We start from the raw sequence: 12,818 nt of genomic DNA, 5'->3' as shown, positions 1-12,818 counted from the left end.
TTTAGGCAAGGCTCAAAGGACAAACCCACCTCCATAGACAACCCAAGGATAAAAAAACTAAAGGTAATGCTACTCAATGCCAGAAGAATAAACCTCAAGATGCACGCACTCAAGGCTCTCCTCAGTATGAAGAAAATCGATGTCTGTGCAGTAACAGAAACCTGGTTCAAGGCTCCTGAGAGCACCCCAGCACTACCAGGTTATAACTCATACCATGTGTTTCGGCCCCAAAACTCGGAGCGAAGCACAAAAGGAGGGGGAGTATCTATATTCATCAAAGATACCTACACCTCCAGGTTAGTGGCACTGCACGAAGCATCGGAAACCATCCTAACAGTGGGCAAAACTGCCTTTCAATTTGTAGCCTGCTACAGAACACCCTCCCTATTACAGGAACCCCACCTGGAATTCCTGAGAACACTGGAGAATATGAAGGTCTCTCCAAACACTATGTTATTGGATGACTTCAACTACCCAAGCATTGACTGGGAAAACTACTCAAGCCCAAACACCCTCGCCCAATGGTTCCTTGAATTTATAAACTCTAATGCAATGGAACAACTGGTCACCACTCCCACAAGAGGGAACAACATATTGGACCTGGTCATCACCAACATGGGGACTCTATGTTCCACACCAGAGGTAAACCCCTCATTGGTAAGATCAGACCATAAACAAATTTCCCTGGACATCCATATCCCGTCCCCACCCCCAGCCAAGGAAATCACTGTAAAGAATTTCTCAAAAGCCAACTTTGCACTTCTCAAGACTGAGGTGGAATCCTTCAAAGCCCCTGGGCCAGTGGATAATACAGCCCAATCCGCAGAATCTTTTACAAATGCATTCTATGAGCACCTGCAAGAATGCATGGATTGTGCTATCCCAAATAAAACCAAGACTCACTCCTCCAAAAACAGGAGACCGGTCTGGTGGTCCCCGGCCATAAATAAGCTATACAACAGAAGGAGGAAGCTACTACATGACAGAGCAAAATCCCAAAAAGGGAAGGCATGTCTGATCAGTATTAGCAAGAAACTTCGATCCCTCATAAAATCATCAAAGGCCAGCTTCGAAAGAAAAATTGCCCTAGACACTAAAGATAATCACAAGGCCTTCTTTAGTTATGTCAGGAACATGGGCGGAAACTCCCAGATATGCTCTGAATTGTTGCATAACGGTACAAAATATACCGAACCTACAGACATAGCCAACATCCTGGCAGACAGATTCAGCGCAAACTTCTCCCCTCTCCCCCCCCCCAAAGGAGCAAATGCCTATCCCAACTGAATGCAACCTCCCTGACATCACAGATGCACAGGTGAAAGCTGCCCTCTCCAAATCAAAAAACACAGCATCTATGGGACTGGACGGTGTCCCAGGCTGTGTCTTACACAAGCTCCAAGAAGAACTGAATTCTCACATTAAGTCACTGTTCAACCTTAGCCTTAATACAGGATATGTACCCAAAGAATGGCGTACAGCTACAGTGGTCCCACTCCACAAAGGTGGTGCCACAACGGACCTTGGAAACTATCACCCCATAAGCCTGACTAGTCCGGTCTGTAAAGCTATGGAGCGTATTATCATGGAACTCATAAACAAAGACATTGGGAGCCTCCAGACACTGGACCCTACTCAATTTGGCTTTGTTAAGGGCAGATCCTGCCACTTAAACCTAGTTGATTTCTTTGAAACAGTTACCAAAGCCATAGATGAGGGTAAGGTAGTCCACACAGCCAACCTGGACCTCACAAAAGCCTTCGACACAATACCCCACTCGGGCATCATAAATAAGCTTACCAGCTTTAATATCAACCCCTATATCACAAGATGGGCTGCAAACTGGCTCAGAGATAGAACCCACATGGTCAGAATCGCAGGTGTCATGTCCAAATCCAAACCAGTTACAAGTGGTGTCCCACAGGGCTCAGTCCTGGGACCTCTCTTGTTCGGTATATACTTCTCTGCAGTTCAGGCTAACACGGGGGGATTATGGCTGACAAAGTTCGCAGGTGACTGCAAACTGGGGGCCATAATCGAATCTCCAGCTGACACAAGCATCCTCCAAAAGGGTCTCACAGAGACGGATGCTTGGTGCCAGAGCCACGGCCTCAAGCTAAATGCTAAAAAGTGCATAGTCATCCCCTTTGGGCAAAACAAGGTGCCCACAAATTACCACATAGGTGGTAATCCATTAAGTACGGAAGAAGTAATTAGAGATTTGGGGACCAACATAGATAGTAATCTCTCCTTTGATAATCACGTTGCCAAAGTGGTTAGAAAGACCTTCTATATAGCCCACCTTATCACGAAAGGGTTCGCATCTAGATCAAGAGAGGTCATTGTGCCCCTCTACTCGTCACTCATCAGGCCCATAATTGAATACAATGCCCCTTTTGGGATGTACCTTACCCGACACCTGCAGCAACTGGAGAGACCCCAAAAGTACCTCACCAAGAGGATCATGGGCTACAAACAGATGTCCTATGCAGCTCGACTAAAGAAACTCCAGCTCTACTCATTTGCTTACTGCCTACTCAGACGCGATCTATGCCTGACGTACAAAGCCATGTCAAACCCAGAATTAATGGACATGCTCCACCTCAAAAAATCCAAGTCCCTTAGAGCTACATGCTCCAGGGACCTAAACTTCAGCACAAAAATAAATAGGACATGCTGGAGGGACAGATTCATTTCCCAGAGGCTCCCCTCACTCTGGAATAGAATCCCAATTCATGTTAGACATAGCCCCTTGCTGACCCTCTTCAAGCGAAATCTGGACGCGTGGATGGGAAATCACAAATTCACCCCTGGGATCTCTTCTGTGTCCCTTCTAGACAGAGGCACAGTAAACTAATCTTAAAAGGGTACCTTCTGTGACCTACTTTACAGAGGCACAGTAGGCTAATCTAATAGGGAGGCGGAAGCCAAATACACTCTGGCTAGGCTTATAAATGCCCTAGGGCAGATAGCCTAGTATCTACCTATGAACCTATGAACCTATAAATCAGCAGTGCTCTTGATAAGAGAGTGAACTCTCTGCAATATCCTTTAAATAAAAATCCAAAAAATGACCTACATGCAAAAGTAATCCACCCCTTCCACAATAGGTCTCATGGGGGGGTCCCAAACAAACAAACAGTTTGCTACAGTTTAATAGAAAAAAAGTTTGTTTTTTTAACTAAGATTTGAGCACTGTTGCACTTCATGTAGGCAGATTATAGACAGACTTGTACTAACTGTTTGTTACATTTGTAGCAATCAGTTTACTACACTTTCAAAGAAGACTTATTTTTTAAATAATACAAGAGCTCTCGGTGCAGGTAGGGAATAAACTGTAGCACACTGTATGCTGCATTTGTAGCAAGCAGTGTGCTACAGTTTAAAAGCATTTTTTCTTTGTAGATATATGTGAGGAGTGGAGTACAATTGCTACATTTGGAGCAAACAGTGTGCTACAGTTTAAAAGCAACTTTTTTATTTTGAGATATATGTGAGGAGCAAAGTAGAAGACAGATCGGGAGCAGGGCACAGAAACAGAACCTGAATGGCTGGAGCAGGAGGGTGTGTGTCATGAATCTGGTCACCTGGTTGGTGTGCAGTAGAAGGAATGGCAGGGTTTTTTTTTTTCTTTTGAACAGGGTTATGCGAGACAATCCCTCTTTGGGCACTTAGGCAGTTGTGTCCTACAAAATAAGCTAAAAATGAGAAATGTCCTGAGATTTTAGGACAAAATATTTGCTACGTTCTCTTTAATAGTTGTATAAAACAGTAATTTTGTATCTGAATCACATAAATGTTATAAAAAAGGCATAAGCAACTCAAATGCTACAAGAATAAGCTTTTATTTTGGCAACAAAAATTAAATTCTGTCTTTGCACTGGTTGTGGGTATGTTTTGTCCTGCAATATCTCACATTTCTACAAAAAATGGAATGGGTAGGTCTTCCTTTGCTTGCACTATTAATCAAACTTGGGTCATCTGGGTCCTAATCAGGGCTTTATACCTATACACCAAAAAATAGAGATTTAACCCTTAACTTGATATGACATAATAATTAAGTGTATGAGCTTAAATTTATTTTAGGGAAAAGTAACCCATCTGCAACTGTGAAATTAACTTTTGTATCAGGAATTGAATTTTAATTCCCAACAAGCATGTTAAAATGTTATGCACAAATTCATAAAAGTAATTGGTTTATATTTTTCAGTGGACACCAGTTGTAGTAAAAGAACACTGCAGGCTTGATTTAGCTGTTTATTATGAAATGCCCTACTAATTATTTTCTCATTAATGTTAGAATAATCAAATTTAAATTCTCATTAAAAAAGATTTGTAAAAATATCTGAGAATCCATCTGGACTCAGGTATTTAATAGATTTTCTGTCAACTTATAGCATTAATAAGTTTTCATAAGTTATTTCTAAACTCTTGATTTATATATATATATATATATATATATATATATATAGATATATATTTTATATACATATATATATATATATATATATATATATATATATATATATATATATATATAGATAGCTAGATTGATATATATATATATATATATATATATATATATATAGAGAGAGAGAGAGAGAGAGAGAGATACACACTATATATATATATATATATATATATATATATATATATATACATATATATATATATATATATATATTCAACTCTGTTGCACTTCATCTGCAAAAATCTGATAGCTGTTACACAAGTGGAGATATTAAACTATCTATTTTTCTTTGACAAACAAGTGGATAGAACTTTGGAATGTTCTCCTTAGGTGGTCAACTGCCTTTAGTTGAAATAAGCTGATAAGCAAGCAAGAAGTTTTGTTAATTTTCATCTCGTTTTTCCTCACCTTCAAAGCACAGGTCAAAATTCATCTTCAATTTATTTTCCAAATTGGCTATGGATAGTGGTAAATCTTTTTTTTTTTTTTCCTTGCATTTTGTACTTATTTAGAAAGGATGTCATAGTAAGTACATTCCCTCTTGGTCAGGCTTTGAATGCAGTTCATCTTGCATCAGAATATCTTGGCAGAACCTTTTGCAGAAATTGTAGCAGCCATGATTAATTACACACATGACTAAATTCAATTGTGTTCCAATATATTCATTTATGTCCTCATTTTTGAAGAGAGTACTTTTCAGCTTTCAAAATTCTATTCTAGTTACACCTTTAGGTGACTCTGAGGAGTGTCTAATGTCAGTAATTTTCTCCTGAATTAATTTTATTTACTTTTTTTGTTAGCTCTGTAAGTGAACTGGTTCATTCTAACAAATTCTGACTCTTTTTCAGTTCTGACTTATGTAACAAGGGTAAGGCTAAAGGCAATGAACATTAACAAGTCTGAGTTACCCAGTCACTTAACATGTTTGCAGCTGGTGGAAATAAACAAGAGTACCTGGGGAAAACTACACAGAAATGGGGAAATCTTGCAAACTCCAAATGGCGACAGGAGGTCAGCATTCAACTCCAGGCCCTGAAACAATGAAACAGAACTCTTAGCTAAGAAGCCACTGTGTTATATGCCAAACAAAAAATATAAGGAAACACATATCATAAATATGATTTGTGTAGAACAGAAATAAAAGTATAATCCATTGTCAGGAAATATTTAAACATAAATGGACTGATTGCATTTAAAGTTTCCATGCCAAGCCTAGCTGCACTTTAGGATAATAATTATTTTATTAGGCATTTCTTCCATCAAATGAAATATTCACATTTTTTGTTTTTATACCCAGTGATTACAAAGAGATGCATATGAAAGTTTTTTAAATGGTAATCAAGGCTGAGATACATAGGCAGTTATCATACTCTTGTGATGTGCAAATTAATGTGGGCAGTGGTCATGTGCAGGGTGTGGGTTATTCTAAGACACTGATAATGTAGTTGTGGGATGATCAAAATAGTGCAGAATTGATCACATGCTAATAGTTGCATAATAACATGCAAATGAGAAACCTAATGCAAATGAACCATACATGGCATGCAAATGAAGAAAGCCAAAATGACAGAGTGATTCAGCAACATAGAAAGAAAGTGGACTGTGGGGCAGTGCATAGCTACATTGAATGCCCTTATAATTTGATGTACAACACAAGCAATGCTAAGACGAATATAGCAGAGCACACTGCCTACCTTGACTTGGCAAAGACATTTGATACAATACACCACTCAGACATTGCAAAGAAACTCAAGGATTTAGGCACAGACTCCTACATAGCATGTTGGATAGCCAAGTGACCCATGGATAGGACTCAGGAATTCAGGATTGTAGAGATACCTCCACAAAGAGACCAGTCACCAGAAGAGTCCCTCAGGGCTTTGGGTCCACTCTTCACTGGCATCTACTTTTCAGCAGTCAAGGCCAATGTCAAGAGCCTCTGACTGATCAAGATTGCAGATGATTGCAACTTGGAGCGTACAGACTTGGTGAAGTCACTGAACCCCCCCCCCAAGATGGTAACATCTTACAGGATGATGTAACAGACCATGTCTGATACCAGAGCCATGGCTTAAACTCAATGCCAAGAAATGCATAATAGTATCTTTTGCAAAGTCAGCCACCCTAGGAAACTACCTCATTGATAAAACAGTTCTTACAGTAGACCTAGTAGTCAGGGATTTGTGGACCCATGTAAATAATAACCTGGCTTTCGACCAAGATGTGTATGAGGTAGTAAGAAAATTATTCTATATAGCTCAATTTATAAGTAAGGGCTTGACATCTAGGTCCAGTGAAATCATTGTGCCACTGTATTTGGCTCTCATCAGATCCTTCATTGAGTATAATGCTCCCTTCAGGATGTAGTTGACCAGGTACATAAAGCAAGTGAAAAATCTACAGAGGTTCCTCATTGAAGGACTACAGGATGTAAACAAATTGTTCTTTGCAGATCATCTCAAAGCCCTGTCTCTATATCTTGATTCCTAAAGACTGCTGGAAGTTGATCTATGCCTGGAATATAAGGCATCCTTGCACCCTGCTCCAATGGACCTTCTGCATATCCGTAACATGAACAGGGTCAGAACTACTAGATCTAAGGGCTTAAACATGTCCAGCAACATAAATAGGATATATTGGAGGGACAGGTCTGTGTCTCAGAGAATATTCATTCTCTGGAGCAGACGTCCCATCCAGGTGAAGCAAAGCCCTTTCATAACCCTGTTCAAGCATAACCTGTACCAGTGGATTAGAAAGTGGAAATTCACTCCTGCTCTTGCACATATGTGTCTCATTAACACAGGCAGCCATTAAATCATGCCCTAGTTAACATGGGCCCCTAAAAATAACCTCTACATCACAATATCTCATGGGTTACACAGCTTGCATGGCTAGGTTTATAAAGGCCCTAGGGGTTGTTAGCATACTATACACCAATAAACCTATGAACCTATAATAACATGTCAGTATGTGCTGGAAGCAGCCAATGGAGCCAATGCCAGCAAAATGCTGTGTGTCACAGCCACCTGCACCACCAGAGAAGTTACATACAGCACCTGATATATAACCAGTTTATCAGATTGAGGAACAGTTCCAGATGGAAAGGGATACTGTAAGGGACCTTGTGACATGCCTGCACTGACCCAGTAATCAAGAAGCCTCAATCCTCACCACTAGCACCAGTGAGGGACATAGACATTGGGAGGATGACAGGTACACACACAGTAAAGTACAATTTCCCTTAGGAACACACAGAGATCACAGTCAGTCTGGGGCTGGTTTCTCCCTCTCTCTCCAAATCTCCAATAAGACTCTCCACTGGCACAGCTATAGGGTTAAGATCTCAGCCAAGTGGTCAAACCAAGACCTTCAGCACCTTCTCTGTCCAGCCAATGCTTCATGTCCCTGCCCAAGTAGCTGACACACAGACACACACACACACACACACACACACACACACACACACACACACACACACACACACACACACACACACACACACACAAAAACTTTGAGATTTAATTTATATGAGAACACACAGACACTCCTGGGGAAGGCTGGAACAGGTTTTCTAGCTATGCTCCCTTCTGCCCAGACTATAAGGTAGTACCAGCTGCTACCAACCACTACATATCAGCTACTATAAAGACCTTCCCAAAGGCGATCAATTCCACTGTGTAATTTGACTATTATTTAAATGGTAAGTGTGACCAATCCTAAGGCTATTTAGGAGTGGTCTATACAGTGCCTCCAAATACATATGCAAGTACTCTAAAATATTAAATATCTCTAAACAGACCAATCACAATTAAAAGGTTTAAATATATTTAATAATAAATAATAAAAGCACAAGACAATACTCAATAACTCAATACAGTGACACCAGAGCTCAAAATCACAAGAAATATTGTAAAACACCATTATAGGACTATACAGAAAACATCTGAAAACATCTAAACTAATCTTACTATATTCCTATCTATTTCTAAGAGAGATTATAATCTAGTACTTATTATTAGCAAGGCAAATACAGATGAGAAATGCTGATGAGAGGATGTTTCTAGGTCCAAAGACAAATACAAAATGCACAAACTTTCTCTGAGAGATAGTTCATAAATTAATAACAACACATTATTGCTGGGTCAGCTGGATAACATCACTATTTGTCACTTGCCTTCAGTTCCCAGGCTAACAGATACCAACAGAATTTAACATTTCTCTGTGAAAAATACTTATCTCACAGAGGTTTGCCTAGAACTAGAAGTCATAAACAGGTTAAACACATTTACATTTGAAACCTGTAATTATTTCTGTTCTCAGACAATAGAAAGAAACATCTAGCTGAAGACATCCTGTCTCCTAGCTACCTTGAAACTAAAGATAAACACAGTCATAAAACCTTTTCCTTTTCTTGAGGGTTTGCAAGTTAAGTTTGTTCTGTTCCGGTATGGTACACTGTGGTTACATTCTTGCAGCTCAGTACAGAATATACAGTTTAACACTCTTCTGCACCAACAGTTTAATATATACATAACATATAGTTTTCTTGCATTTGTAAGACAAGCATACAAATCATATTAATATTCACAAATGACATAGAATTATTTACAAACTTCCAGTGAGCTGGGCTGGCAGCCTTACAGACCAGATCAACATGTGTTGTTGAAAAGTAAACTCATGAGGGATGCCTAGTCATGTGAATCCAAAGTAGTAGGTAGCCTCAACCATATTAGCTACAGTGACCTTCCTGTGAACTAAAGGGGACACATTAGGGTTATTGCAGGTGTCAGTTTCATGAATCCAAACTAACTTCTCAGTATTACAACTTGTGAAGGAGCATTTTCAATTTCCCAAGGCAGCTGAAAAAAGAATTAACACAACGTAGGTCTTTTATGGAATAATCTATTTCCATAGGGTTCTAAAACTGTGTTGCTATCAAGGTACCACCTGCTGTCCCAGTGGCCTATCAGCAATATGGATTCCTCTACAAGGACCATCAAGTGGTCTGCAATATCAACGGCATTACATATAACATATTTAAGCACCACTCAAGCAGCTCACATGATTCACACATTTGGTATGGTTGACTTAAACAAATATTACCTTCAAAGGGATTTCCAACAGGGTCACCTGGTTGGTAGGTGCACACACATATTACATAGCTTAGTCATACTCTCAAGTACTGTGTAAGAAGGGAGTGAGTCACATATAATATGCTGCTTTCATGTGTTGCTGGTGATGGGTGATGTAGGATATGTTACACAGTCAAGGTTGATGACCCAGATCCAAAACCTTTAGACCATGCAAAAAATGACCTTTAACATAACCCATGGTGGAAATGCAAAATATAGTTGAGCATGTTTTTGGACAAACTAAGATATACTTCTAAAGTCTAGATTCCACAGGAGAAGCACTGCAAAATATTCCAGATATATGTAGCAAAATCATTATTGTAAACATCATGCTATACAGCATGGTACTGCACAAACAGGAACAGCAAATGAATATCATGGCAAAGCCTTTTGTGCCAGCTGTAACACATGCAGAAAGGCAAAGTGGAGACTTAGAGGAGGAACAGGCAGCTGCAGTACCAGTCAAGGCAGAAGAGGGCACAATATATTGCAGAGCAGCTAAACAGGAGGCATCTGGTCAGAAACTATGCCTGTGACACAGACCACACAGACTAAAATGATGCATAACTCTCAAGTGTACCTCATTATGAGGAACATACATCATTTGTGGTTTTAAAAAGTTCACATTCCTCAAAGTTCCACATTGAAAGGGTTTGTCACACATTCAGTGTTAGGATATTTTTAACTGATATTCATGGTAAATAGAAATAAATCACATTAATGCAGTAAAAGATCTTTTTTTATAAATAAAAACAGCATATGTTAACCATCCAATGACCTTCCTGGTTGAAGTTAGTAAGCCATGAGTATGTGGTCAGTATTTTACCTATTTGTTCCACATTATGAAAGCTAGTGTTCCTCATTTTAGTGACTGAAGGTTGAGAGCTATGAAATGATGCAGGTGGTTGTAGACCCGAGTTATACATGGAGATACAGGTGCTAGCCATGCAGTGCATCAGTTATCACCATACCACACAAGTTAGGGGGTTGGTAGGACACAATCATCATTACTTGCACAAGTAGGTGGGACACAGTGACAAGTGACTGCAACACTATAATATGATATATGACCACAGGAGATGAGTGCAGTAGTGATGACCTCCAGGAGGTTGTTGGGAGTCAGAGATAACATTTAACATTATCTGGTGGTGGGATCTAACTGCCTCTGTGGCATTTGGCATTGTCCACTGTGTTGGTATGAACTTTCAAATTTAAACGAGATCCATGGCAGGAAAGGTGAAAAACCTCTGGATCCTTCATTTACTCTCTGATGTGGCATCTCATATGCTGTGGCTAAGGAGCAGCATCCCCCATGAACTGGGCAATAACCATGATCAGAGGTGGTAATCAATGTGCACATAGGCAACAAGAGTTGGATGGAATTATGAGATAAAGCATGAGCTGCCTGAAGAGGTATCTATGATACTGAGCCAAAGAAGCTGTGCTGTCCACATTATGGAGGATGTGCATGGTTAGGGCTAATGGACTACTTGCCCAGAGGCTGTGGTAATGCTGTTTCATCAATGATCTGTGTATACTTATTTGTTACAGTCTTTGACTAACCACCTTACATCTGAACTCTCCCCATGACCATGAAAAGTATGGTGTACTAAACCAAACTCAGTGGTGGGTGCACTGTATCTCATGGAAGCACTTATGGAGGCAACATTTGTCACCAGTAATCTCAACATGTCTGTGAGCTCACTGACTCTAAATTCCATGCTATGGTGCAGCAGGTGCATATCATCTCACATATCATATCACAGCATGCTTACCTTCTCCATAATACTGTGGGTAACACCAAGATGTACTGATTCACTGACCAGCACATCTGCTGGTTAATGCCAAGGGTTGTAGTTATATCAAGGACAGACCTAGAATTATGGTAGCACTACAGTCCCCGGTACCTCTCCTGTACAGTGGATATGTGTTCCTCAAAGGAGGTGTGCATGCCAGAATCTACATGGACTGGGAACACAGGTGGACATGTACTCCCAGTGACATAATATATATCATGCACTGGTGAGGCAGTGTGCTCAGCCTCTATCTCTGCCTTTACTGGTTTCTCAGTAATGGTGGATGCAAGTGATTCCACCCACTTGAGCTGTAAACAGTGAAAATAGGAAAAATGCGCTGAACCTAAGGAGTCATCAGACTGTGCCACTTGCGTGTTGCTATTATTGTCAGCCATCAGATTCCTGCTGACATCAGCCTTATATTGCCCTGTTGTGCTAGACACTCATCTAGAGGAACCTGTGAAAGCATGAACACATGACACCATTGTTGTCCCATAAACAAATCTCTCTATAACCTTCTACAGCATGCATATTGATATACATGAAAAGTACAGCTGTGGCATATGTTGGCAGATATATCTTGTCAAGCTGGTTGTCATTGAAGCTGCAGATGAGAGGTACCTGGAAGGACAAATATGCAGGTGAGTCTGGCCTTGGTCAAGCCTTCCATTCAGACATGCAGTGGGCTGTGCTATACCTTATTATAATTGACATTACTAACCTACTGTGTCTCCTTCTGACAAATATAAGGTAAGTAACAGCCCAGCTCCCACAGTCATGTAAATCACAAGTATGAGGGACTGCAAATGACACCAAAACACTCCTCAACCTCAGTGAGCTGCTTCATTGCTGGTGGTTCACCCCCTGTGATGGACCTGTCTTTTGCAATATCCCTTGACTTCTGCCTTACATACACTGTCATATCAGTGACCATCACAGCTATTGTAGATACCTAGTATGACCACCCACAGCATTCAAATACTTCACTAGTCTCTACTAGAACTTGAACAAATAATGCGTGCCTGTACAACCTTTGCCCTGGAGGCCCATGCTTTGTTTGTGTGTTGGGGGGGGACTTCAGTAACACTTCATTTTCCTGGCTAGTGAACTTTTCAAGGCATAGCTTCTCTTAAGTAGCCATGCCCATATCTATACATCTGTGAGATAAGTGTCAGTCAGTGAGTGTGTATGTTGTGCTGTGGTATGCTTGCACCTATGATGACAGTTCTCCCTTTATGATTCTGGTTATCAGCTGCACTCACTGCTATGCATAGCCTTCTCTCCCTTTATGAATTGTTCACTTGCCTTAGCAAATGAACATAGACCACCCTTCATGGCACATTCCCCCCATGGTTTCTTATTTTCACTGTTTGAAGACCCATAACCACTGTCAGGCAGTATTCTGTGATATTAGTGTTA

The sequence above is a fragment of the Protopterus annectens genome, chromosome 1.part0 (genome assembly GCF_019279795.1).
Source record: "Protopterus annectens isolate FY-2018-M chromosome 1.part0, PAN1.0, whole genome shotgun sequence".
Classification (NCBI taxonomy): Eukaryota; Metazoa; Chordata; order Ceratodontiformes; family Protopteridae; genus Protopterus; species Protopterus annectens.
This window is presented reverse-complemented; position numbering follows the sequence as displayed.